This window comes from Bos grunniens, chromosome 22 (assembly GCF_055505025.1).
Source record: "Bos grunniens cultivar Pamir isolate PY7600 chromosome 22, Bosgru_T2T1.0, whole genome shotgun sequence".
NCBI classification, from domain to species: domain Eukaryota; kingdom Metazoa; phylum Chordata; class Mammalia; order Artiodactyla; family Bovidae; genus Bos; species Bos grunniens.
Window position 1 is genome coordinate 201,610 of NC_141186.1, and position 10,459 is coordinate 212,068.

Consider the following 10,459-nt stretch of genomic DNA (forward strand, 5'->3'; position numbering starts at 1 on the left):
CTGAGTCACTTTGGTCGTGACTTTGGTCATATAGACCCCATAGACTGTAGCCTGCCATAATACATATCATACATGCATTAATATACAATATTTGTTTTGCTCTTTATGACTTACTCACCTGCTCTCTTTACTCCTTCTCTACATCTATCCTTGGAGGCCCACCTTCTCCAAGAAGCTTGAGTGTTTCAACCCTCAGGGATTTTTGTCTCAGCTGCATTCCTGAAGCCATTATCATACAGACCCCCAAACTCAGCACTGAACATATGCTCTTCAGGACTAGTTCTCTGATGAGATGTCAGCCCCTGGAGAATCAAGCTGGAATCCCACATCCTACTGAATCTATGCTCCTGCTAGTAGATCCATGCATGCTAGCTGTGACTTTTCTGGGAAAGAGTAGGCAAAACTAGGGTTAAACACAGCCAGTCATTGGAATCCAAGAGGAAAGGGGGAAGGAGTGGGAATTAATTGTCTTCCCGTGTTGGAAGTTTTCACTGTTGTTTCAAGATCCGTGTACAGTGAGCATATTCATGTTGCTCTAGGATTAGCACAAGGTAAAAGAACAAACAGAAGCCTTCCTTTGTGCTATTTTAGGAACAAGGAAAATAAAACAATACCTTCCAAATGGAGGAACAGCCTAGCTTTCTGTGACACAAGAATGGGCTCATAACACCTCGGCTGTAACCGTTTCAAATGGAATCCTATTACAGTGCAGAGGATATTTATCAGTGTATTTGAGGAACCCTTTCTCCTAAGTCCCCCCAGGGGGAGATCCAAAGGCCCAGGCAGGCTCCTCTCAAGCTCTCCTATTCCACCCTGGCAGGTCCCAGGGACTCCCCCACCCCACCACCTCTCCTCTTGGTAATTGTCACCACCACCCCAAGCTGTCAAGTTTCTCACCCCTTCCTGAGGGGCTCTGGGAACTGGTCTCTTTATGCCCACCTGTTGGACTGCACCTCACAGGCCTACAAAGCCTGCATTTGCCCAGCTTCAAGACTGATGAAAGCCTGGATTGGGCAACAGAGGGCTTCCCTGGTGGCTCAGCGGTGAAGAATCCACTAGCAATGCAGGAGACACAGGAGATGGGGGTTCGATCCCTGCACCAGGAAGATCCCCTGGAGAAGGGAATGGCAAACCCACTCCAGTGTTTTTGACCGGAGAATCCCATGAACAGAGGAACCTGCTGGGCTACAAGCCCATAAAGTTGCAAAGAGTCAGGCCTGACTGAAGTGCCTTAGCATGCACACATGGATCAGGCAACAGAGACATCAGTGGTTTGACAGATGGGGAGCTTCTGTGTCTGAAGCAAAGTCCTGGAGTGACCTCCCACCCTGTGCAGCATACACCTTCAGGACGTGGCAGCAGTCTTTGCTCCTGGTGGAGGGGGAGATTGCCAGTTACAGGGGAGTTGATGTCAGATGGGCTCATCGATTACCAGGGAAACCAACAGAAGGGCACACACCTCACCGCCCCTTTGATAAGAACAATCACTAGCTGGCACCCAAGGCAAGTATGTAGGAAGGCCAGAGTAAGTATAAATGAAGCAGGCACTGGTCGGGCAAGGGACGGACAGAGAGCAAGGGGACAGCCTTCTTGAGTGGGCTAGTCAGCCACCACCCTTCCTGGTTGTCCCTGAAAAAAAGCTTGTAGACCCTCATTTTAAGACTTTAATGCCCATGATGACAAGAGGAAAGACAAAATATGGGTAATTACATGCATGTGTGTGTGTGTGTCCAGTGGCTAAGCTGTGTCTGACTCTTTGCAACCCCGTGGATTGTAGCCTGCCAGGCTCCTCTGTCCATGGAACGTTCCAGACAAGAATACTGGAGTGGGTTGTCATTTCCTCCTCCAGGGGATCTTCCTGACCCAGGGATCAAACCTGTATCTCTTGCTTTGGTAGGTGGATTTTTACCACTTGAGCCACCTGGGAAGCCTGAGGAAATATACAGAGTACGAATCTAACAGTCTTGAGTTTGGTCCAGAGCATCTGATGATCTGGTTGAAATAACTGGAAATTTCCTTTATGTCAACATTGGGTGTTGTAAGCAGATAGGGGAGGGGGGTCCCTGGAGAAAGAGAATCAAGCATGACCTCATTTTGGTCCAAGGCATTTTGTGATCTAAGCCTGGCCACAATGCTTGCCATTAAACAAGTCTCATTAATTAATGATCTTAAGGGGAGAAAGGACTGCAGGCACGAAGGGAAAGCAGTCAAGAAACAATGGGTCTAGGACTCCCCTGGTGGTCCAGTGGCTAAGACTCTGAGCTCCCAATGCAAAGGGGCTGGGTTTCCATCCCTGGTCAGGGAACTAGATCCTGCATGCCACAACGAAGAGTTTGCATGCCCCAACTAAGGATCCTGCATGCTGTATGATGTGGCCATTGAAAAAGATTGGTCCACATTAAAAAATATATACCTTAAAATTTTTTTAATAGAGAAATAGAGGTGAGCAAGAAATAATCAACACAGCAACAGGCCTGTTTTTGTTCTTCATTTGTCTTTAGCTCTGGGGTAAAACCATCAGTTGTGGAGGAAAGGCTAAGCAGAAAATTCTAGCCAGGGTTTTGGAATTTAAGTCCAAGATTATATGATATATATATATATATATATATATATATATATATATATATAATATATACCATTCAGCCTCCCAAATAGGTGACATAAAGTCAGGTTGTGCCGCCAAATGTGCACAGAACATAGAATTCCTATGGTTCTTTGTTAGTAGGGACTATGAATTTACATTTCAAAGCATCCATGTCTAAAAAAATTGGCTTCTAATGTAGTTTGCTGTAAAAAGCCAAACTATTTAGTACAAAGGGTTATACTCATGCACATACATATAGACTACATATGCACACATATATATGTTTTAAGAATTTTTTTGATGTGGACCATTTTTAAAGTTGTTTACTGAATTTGTTACAATATTGCTTCTGTTTTGTGTTTTGGTTTTTGAGCAGTGAGGCATATGGGATCTTGGTCCCCCATCAGGGATTGAACCTGCAGCCCCTGCATTGGAAGGCACAGTCTTAACCATGGCACCACCAGGGAAGTCCCTTTTGTTTAACTCTTAAGTAAAAACAAGAAGCCATTTGGCCACAGTCTAAATATTCAGGGAAAGAAGTAAGTAGAATTACTCCTGTTGGAAATGCCACATTAATTTATTATGCATAGCATGATCAAACAAGAGGCCACAAGACAGAACAAGCAGACTATGCTCTTTCAGAGGTAAAAGAGAAATGCAAAGATGCTAAGTCGTGGTCCTTCCTGAGAAATACTTCTGTCCCCAGGACTCTTAGCAATTAGGTCTTTTCATCTTGGAGGTATCAGAGGCAAAGGAGGGCGCACAGCACCAAATCCATGGCACAGAGTTCAACACACAGTATTCTACCTAGGGACGTGGAATCAAAAACCCAGCACTGAGAAGGAGTCATGCACAGACACAAGACTTATGGAGGTCATGCAGGGAAAGAAAATATATGGGTTACATGTCATACCACTCTGGAGGCAACCATTTTTCACACAGCAGAAACTGAGAGAGAAGATAAAGGAGAAAGACAAAGAAAAGTGGGGAGGGGCTTTCCCTGGTGGTCCAGTGGTTAAAAATCTGCCTTCCAATGCAGGGGATGAGGGTTTGATCCCTGATGGGGGAACTAAGATGCCACAAGCCACAGGGCAATTAAGTTTGCAAGTCACAACTACTGAGCCCGGGAGCCACATGTAGAGAGAAGCCCGCACCCCACAATGAAAGATCCCACATGCTGCAATTGAGACCCACCAAGGCGATGGAAAGCTGGAATCAAGATTGCCGGGAGAAATATCTATAACCTCAGATATGCAGATGACACCACCCTTATGGCAGAAAATGAAGAGGAACTCAAAAGCCTCTTGATGAAAGTGAAAGAGGAGAGTGAAAAAGTTGGCTTAAAGCTCAACATTCAGAAAACTAAGATCATGGCATCTGGTCCCATCACTTCATGGGAAATAGATGGGGAAACAGTTGAAACAGTGTCAGACTTTATTTTTCTGGGCTCCAGAATCACTGCAGATGATGACTGCAGCCATGAAATTAAAAGATGCTTACTCCTTGGAAGAAAAGTTATGACGAACCTAGATAGCATATTCAAAAGCAGAGACATTACTTTGCCAACAAAGGTCCATCTAGTCAAGGCTATGGTTTTTCCAGTGGTCAAGTATGGATGTGAGAGTTGGACTGTGAAGAAAGCTGAGCACCGAAGAATTGATGCTTTTGAACTCTGCTGTTGGAGAAGACTCCTGAGAGTCCCTTGGACTGCAAGGAGATCCAACCAGTCCATTCTAAAGGAAATCAGTCCTGGGTGTTCTTCGGAAGGAATGATGCTGAAGTTGAAACTCCAGTACTTTGGCCACCTCATGCGAAGAGTTGACTCATTGGGAAAGACTCTGATGCTGGGAGGGATTAGGGGCAGGAGGAAAAGGGGACAACAGAATGAGATGGCTGGATGGCATCACTGACTCGATGGATGTGAGTTTGACTGAACTCAAACACCGGGAGTTGGTGATGGACAGGGAGGCCTGGCGTGCTGCGATTCATGGGGCCGCAAAGATTTGGACACAACTGAGCGACTGAACTGAAGTGAACTGAACTGAACTGAAAGGCGATGGCACCCCACTCCAGTACTCTTGCCTGGAAAATCCCATGGGTGGAGGAGCGTTGTGGGCTGCAGTCCATGGGGTCGCGAAGAGTCAGACACGTCTGAGTGACTTCACTTTCACTTTTCACTTTCATGCATTGGAGAAGGAAATGGCAACCCACCCCAGTCTTCTTGCCTGGAGAATCCCAGGGACGAGGGAACCTGGTGGGCTGCCGTCTATGGGGTCGCACAGAGTCGGACATGACTGAAGCGACTTAGCAGCAGCAGCAGCAGCAGCATAGCCAAAAAAATAATTTAAAATAGTAAAAAAAAGAAAAGTGGGGCAAGTAAAGGTAAAATCAAGAAAGAGAAGGATGGAGCCTTCTCCTGGCCACCTGGCTGACCCCTCGTCAGCAACTCAGCAGCCACTCAACATCAGCACTCTCTCAGTATCCCTGCTGTCTCCATGGTGATTTACTGTGATTCTGATGGATCTGACTAGTTCATGAACGCTTCCTGGAGTTTGGCACTGTTGGTGCTAACTCCATTTTCCAGATGAGAAAACAGTGCTCCAAGATTGTTAACAACTTGTCCCAAATCACCAAGTTGCTAAAATTGTGGGATCAGGCCATTGAACCTAGGCTGTTTCAGGCCCAAGCGTGTGCTCTTGGTGAGCAAAGTAAAAAATAAGATGGTGTTTAATGGAGGAGAACATGAACATGTATTGAGTACTTAATATATACGTGGCATGTGATCCTCACAACAGTCCTGCAAGGGAGGTATCATTCCCATTTCATAGATGAAGAAATTGAGGCTCAGTGCTCACTTTGGCAGCACATATACTTAAATTGGAATGATACAAAGAAGATTAGCATGGCCCCTGCTCAAGGATGACATGCAAATTGGTGAAGCATTTCATGTTTTTATGGCAGAAACCATCACAACATTGTAAAGCGATTTTCCTCCAATTAAAAAATAAAGTTAAAAAAGTATGAATAAAACAGGGAAATGTCTTTAAAAGTTGAGGCTCAGAGAGGTTACATAACTTATCTAAAGTTGCACTGCAAAGCCCCAGTCTGGGGCACTTCACCTCCTCTGTGTCTATGCTGAGAGTTTTGTACTTTCTCTCTGAAATAAATCCTGTTTGCTTGCTACCATGAAAAAGAAAAAGGCCAGGTCTCTCAGACTGCAAAGCCCATATTCTATTTGTTAAAAAATATATATTGTTGTTTTGCTCCTAAATTTTATTTATTTATCATTATTTATTTGGCTTCTTCAGGTCTTGACTGTGGCATGTGGAATCTAGTTTCCTGACCAGGGATCAAACCCAGGCTCCCTACATTGGGACTAGTGTCTTAGCCAGTGGACCACCAGGGAAGTCCCCCATATTCTTTCTTATTCTTTCTTCCAGATAGAATTCGCAGGAATTTCATGAATGGAACTAAGTAATTAAAAATCTCTCCTTTAGATATTTTTAGTTCTGCATATCCAAACCAAACACCTAGTGTATTTGTCAGAATTTGAAAGAAGTCTATTAAAGACTGCTTGCAAGTAAACCACTGTGTAAACTATGTTTTATAAGTCCTTCTGTTTTAATTATTTAGGTTTTCTAAAGTTTGAAGGGAAAAAAAGGAGATAGAAACCAGTTTTTAATGATTTGGAATTAGGATTCATGAATACACCGGATTCTTTCTTGGTACTGGGGGAAAGCAGAGAGTAAATGTGGTAGGAAACAATGAGGGTCCAGAGATTCAGACTTGAGCCTGGAAGAGACATTAAAGAGGTATTTCAGGGACTTTCCTGGTGGTCCAGTGGCTAAGACTCTGTGCTCCCAATGCAGTGGGTGTGGGCTCGATCCCTGGTCAGGGAACTAGATCCCACATGCCACAAGGAAGATTGATCTTATGTGCTGCAACTAAGACCCGGTGCAGTGAAATAAATACTCAATAAATTAAATATTTAATAGAAACCTCAATTATTAAAAATATGCAATTCTAATTTATTTTAGAAATAGCTTGAGTGTCTGCTAGTCAACAGTAGAGCTAAGGCCAGAACCTGGGGTTTCCCAATTCTTAAACCACTGTTTTTTCTTAGACATGAACCATGAATTGCTTTAGAGAATACTCCTTTCTCCTCCTCTCTTAATCCAGATGGGGGGGGGGGGGTAGTGAGAAAGCTTAAAGACTATTAAAAAGCAATCGGGACATTAAGAATCAAGTTATCCTGGAAGGAGGTCAAGACAGTAACCACAGAGGCTGGAGTTAAGGGGAGGAGAACCAGGCAAGATAAGATCTTAATCTAAAGCAATTAGAGTAAGCAGGCAAGCTTTTGTTACTTGTATTTAGCTGAACGCTGTGAACAGAAAGCTTTTTGAAATCCTTGGCTAAATCAAAACCTGGAAAGTGAGGACTTCTAACCTTCAAGAAAAAAAAGCTGAGCGTGAGACAAAAAGGTATTTGTTTTTATACTTAACTTGGTAGGGAAAAGGAAAGAAAAAACAATATGTCAGTTCAGCTGGGTCCCAATTCCAGCCCTGGGAAGCCCAAAGCCCACCCCTCTTGGTTTTATTTTTAAGGATAGCATTTTTTCCCTCCCTTGGCCACATTCAGTGTGTAGGATCTTAGTTCCCTTACCAAGGATCAAACCTTCACCCCCTGGAAGCGTGAAGTCTTAACCACTGGACTGCCAGGGAAGTCCCACCCTCCCCACCTTGGTTTTTGTAAATAGTCCTGAAGGGCTTTCTTGGTTTCTAGACTACTGAGATCTTGCTTCCGTGTGTAAATTGAGTCCAATTTCCTAAAGAGATGGAAGTCAGGCTTTACATCCCAGTAATAGGGAACACATTTGATTGGGAATGGCTGGGTTACCATCTAACACTGACATGTCATTTTCCCCTGCCCGGGCTCAGCTTCCATCCATCCAGCTGGCTTTTCTTTCATGGTCTTATTTCTTTCCTTTCTGCCCTCTGCCCCTACTCCCCTCTCCTTGCAGGAGCAGAAACAAGAAACTCTTCCTCTAATCTCCAGCCTGGCAGGTTTTCCCTCCCCTGGAGTCCAGGTGCCTGTAGCATTTGCTCCTCAGTGGCTTTCCCCCAAGGAGACAGCTCCCTCCTTCCTCTTCCCAAAAAGGAATCATGGGGCCAGCTGTTAAGATTTCAAACAATTATTTTTTTCACATCTTTACTCAACATGGGAAAATCTCTGAAGTTTAAGGTGGCACCTGGCTGTCCTGTAGTGCTTGTATTTTTTTCAAGGCTTTGTTCTGTCTGGAATTTTATTATAATAACTAATGATGGGATTTCTTTAATGGTCCAGTGGTTAAGATTCTGAGCTTCCAATGCAGGGGGTCACAGGTTCAATCCCTGGTCAGGGAATTAAGATCCCACATGCCACATAGTGTGGCCAAAAAGCAAAACAAACAAACAACCACTACAACAAAAAACTAATGGGAATGAACATACCTTGATGTTTACATAATTTTAATAAATCATCTTCAAAATGATAAAACATTAGTAATCAAATAGAGATTCACTCAGTCATGTCCAACTCTTTGGGACCCCACAGACTGTAGCCCGCAAGGCTCCTCTGTCCATAGGATTTTCCCAGGCAAGAATATTGGAATGGGTTGCAGTTTCCTCTCCCAGGGGAATCTTCGCAACCCAGGGATCAAACCCGTGTCTCCAGTATTGGCAGGTGGATTCTTTACCACTGAGCCACATGGGAAGGCTAGCTTCTATCAATGATTCACACCAAAAGGTGGTTCAATGAAGCAGCTATGATGAGGCAGTGGTAGAATTCAAAGGGGTATCAGGTACCCTTGAAACTGAAACCTAATAATAGTAGAAAACATCACCCACTCACAGCAATATACACAGATTTGAAACTGTTTCTTTGAGAATGTTTCTGTTTGGGGGGATAATTCTCTTATTTGAAGGCTCGAAGTAATGACAGGCAGAGAAGATGCCTCAGTGACCTGATAGCCATGCCCTGGAGAGACAGCTGAGAGAGGGGTCCCCAAACTCCGGGACCTAATACCTGATGATCTGAGGTGGAGCTGATGTAATAATAATAGAAATAAAGTACACAATAAATGTAATGCACTTGAATCATCCTGAAACCATCCCCACTTCTCCAATTCATGGGGAAAATCCCCTTTCATAAAACTGGTCCCTGGTGCCAAAAAGTTTGGGGATATTCAAAGGAATGTTCTTTGTCCTTCACACCCACGCTGTTTGTCTAACTGCCCTATCTCACAAAGCTTTAACCTCCCCTAATGTCACACGCCTCTTCCCACTTTGAGGGGCAGGGTGCACACCGGTGTTCAGGCCTCAGGTCCTCCCTGGGCGCTGGTGATCTGTCCATCTCATCCTGGCTCTGTAAGGTGCTCCCCTAAGTTTTTCCTGCTCCCCTGTTTCTCTAGTTCCTCCTGAATCTTCCTAGATAAACCTGTCTAAATGTTGCAATAACTTTCTATCTAATGAATCTGTGATTTTCTCCAGTTTAATCACACCTGGGCTGTGTCTCCACAGCTGCACTTGTCGTTTCTGTTTCGTTTTCAGCTTTCTATTTTACACTGGAGTACAGCCGATTAACAATGTTGTGATGGCTTCAGGTGGACAGCAAAGGGACTCAGACGTATGTATTCACGTGTCCATTCTCCCCCAAACCCCTCTCCCATCCAGGCTGCCACATAACATTAAGCAGAGTTCCCTGTGCTGTACAGTAGGTCCTTCATTATCCATTTTATTGTCAGATTTTATTTACTCTTTACTTTCTTTATGTCCCCTAAATGAATTTCCTCAAAACCCAGTTCCTCTCCTCTCAGGCCCCATAGCTAGTATTTCATTTTCACAATCACCTTGCCTCATGTAGGGGTGTGGTGGGCACGCGGGGGAGGGGGTGGCAAACTGGCGCAGTGGAGGGAGGGGGCCTTAGCCACCTGCAGTCTGCGGCCTGAACAGCCACAAGGCTCCCCCAGTGGCAGAGTGGTACAGACTCTGCCTGCCAAGGCAGGAGATGCAGTAGACTCGGGTTCGATCCCTGGGTCTGAAAGATCACCTGGAGTAGGAAATGGCAACCCACTGCAGTATTCTTGCCTGGAAAATTCCATGGAAAGGAGGAGCCTGGCAGGCTACAGTCCATGGGGTTGCAAAGAGTCAGACAAGACTGAGCACGCACGCATATCATAGACACCAATGTTGAGTCAAACATCCCAGCTCACTTTTGGAGGGTTTAATTATGCCTTAATGCTCCGTATCATAATTAAGCAGAAATAGTGATTCTAATTAGCATATTTACAGAAACCACACAAGTATGCTTCCCTGGTGGCTCAGATGGTAAAGAACCCACCTGCAATGCAGGAGACCCAGGTTCAATCCCTGGGTCAGAAGATCCCCTGGAGGAGGAAATGGCAACCCACTCCAGTATTCTTGCCTGGAGAATTCCATGGACAGAGAAGCCTGGCAGGCTACAGTCCACAGGGTCACAAAGAGTCAGACATGACTGAGCAAATAACACACACAAGTAGGTCCATATAATCGCACACTTCACCTACGCACACTTCACCTACTCATAGCTTAATGGTGTTCCATCCATGTTTACTTTGCCCTGGTTTCCCTTTCAGCTTGAATGAGCACAACTTTTGAAGTCTTTAATTTATGACTGTTTTAACTTAAGCAAGCCCTGCTAGAGGGTGACAGATGGTAAATGTCAAAAACCCAGAGAGAGGGTTTCTGTTTAGCCTTTGATTTTTGTTTTGTTTTTTAAGCCAGAGAAATGTCCGATTGTGTTCATAGTTTGTCGGAGAAGGCAATGGCAACCCACTCCAGTGTTCTTGCCTGGAGAATC

At 44.6% G+C, this 10,459-nt stretch overlaps 1 non-coding gene across 1 annotated transcript; it reads left to right on the top strand.

Moving 5' to 3' along the window:
• Positions 1–5,431: 5,431 nt before the first annotated feature.
• Positions 5,432–5,538, top strand: LOC147347894 (U6 spliceosomal RNA). The gene has a single exon (XR_015152018.1). It is a non-coding gene; the product is annotated as a U6 spliceosomal RNA (small nuclear RNA).
• The last annotated feature ends 4,921 nt before the right edge of the window (positions 5,539–10,459 follow it).